A 1,645-nucleotide genomic window follows, 5' to 3' on the forward strand; every position below is an offset into this window, starting at 1 on the left:
CACACACACACACACACACACACAATTACATTTCTTGGACAGCTGAAACGTGTGGTGTCCCTCTCGCTTCTCATTGAGAAAAAACAACCTGCTACCATCACCTGTTTGTCTTCATTTCGGTCATGACATCATTTCCTTTTGACCTTGCTGTATTTCTTGTACACCACACCTTAATTTGGAACTTTCTGTGTTCATTTGAAACTTTTTTTCCCCCCAATCTTCAATCTTTTTCTCACTTTTTGTGGCAGCAGTGAAAACCAATGGCTGGGTTAGTGTGGCGTCTAAGTTCAGTTGGATTCGGTGTAATGAAGAGCAGATTTTAACTTCACACAGCGTGACATCACCTCCTGACAGTCTTTTGATCACCATATAGAAACATTTGGCGGTTGCTGCCAACCCAACATGCATCCATAATTATGTGCCAGTGATAAATTACCTGTTATGTGTAAGTTAAATTCCTTGTTCTGACAGCAGAGACAGCTATAATAATAAAGCGCGGTTTAATGACAGCAGAGATGCAAACAAAGCTCATGTTGAGCACTTCAGGGGCATAAACAGCAGTTATTCATAATTAGATACTGTACCGTAGCAGGCTTTTGTTTTTGAGTGTAATGAGTAAATTGGCATGTACGTGAGCACTCAGACATTATTGAGAAGAATCTGGCTGCAAGACAAACACTCATGGCCCAGCAGCTGTCAATATGGAAAACATATCAATACATCTAATAAAACAAATTCATGGATTTAAGTTGCATTTTATAACGTGAGAAATGAACTATAAATAAAAGCTTGAGGCCCAGTAGGCTCTGTTTTAACCCTTGTGTCAACCTTAAAGAAAAGTTATCGCTTTTTCTGACATTGTTGTCACTTTTTCAATGTTATGGGTCCTTTTTTTTGAAGTTTTTCCAAAGTTATTTGATATTTCTAATGTTGACATTTTCACCTTATTTCGTAGGGCCATTTTTTATGATGAATAAACTGAAAATGGTTCAAATTTGACCTGAGGACAGCACAAGGGTTACAGGTGTGATATGTTACACTGACAGCTAGCGTTTCAAGTAGTTTCTACAGTACAAATTCAAAGTACTGTAGTGAACTGTCTCCCCCGCCCCATTCCTTCCCATACTCAAAGTTGACGGAGTTTGCAAGACTGGGACCGCATCATCCACAACGATGTTGCTAGACGCTTGTCTCACACATCCAGACGTTACTCCACAGCACAGCGGAGTAGCTAACGTTAGATGTTGGCTATGTTGACAGTCACGGAAGCCCGTGCTCACGCGGAGCTCTGTACCCGACTGACAGACACACTTTTTCAGCTTAACAGGAACCGCTAAAAACACAACAACCTTGCCGTTCTCTCCCCCCTGACTAAAACACACACTTCATCGGCTGACCGCCGATTTCCACCGGTTGCGGAACGTCTGCGGATCCGCTCCAGAACGGCGGCGGAGTCATTAGGTTCATTTAAAGTCAATGCGTGTACTTCCACTGACTGCGTCCCGACTCCGTCGCTGCTCCGGCGGTCCCCAGCCCTCCGGAGCAAATACACAGCGCTTGAGTTGTTTTCCGAACGCAACAAGTTTTTATTGTCTTTCATTTGCAGATGCTTTTGATAAAGGCTAACCCCCCCCCCCCCCCCCCC

The 1,645-nt window shown here is 43.3% G+C and overlaps 1 protein-coding gene across 1 annotated transcript in view; it reads left to right on the forward strand.

Moving 5' to 3' along the window:
• The window catches only part of dcc (DCC netrin 1 receptor), a gene marked incomplete in the record, with an annotated part of 396,097 nt that overhangs the window by 175,860 nt on the left and 218,592 nt on the right, over positions 1–1,645 (forward strand).

This window comes from Etheostoma spectabile, chromosome 16 (assembly GCF_008692095.1).
Source record: "Etheostoma spectabile isolate EspeVRDwgs_2016 chromosome 16, UIUC_Espe_1.0, whole genome shotgun sequence".
Lineage (NCBI taxonomy): Eukaryota > Metazoa > Chordata > Actinopteri > Perciformes > Percidae > Etheostoma > Etheostoma spectabile.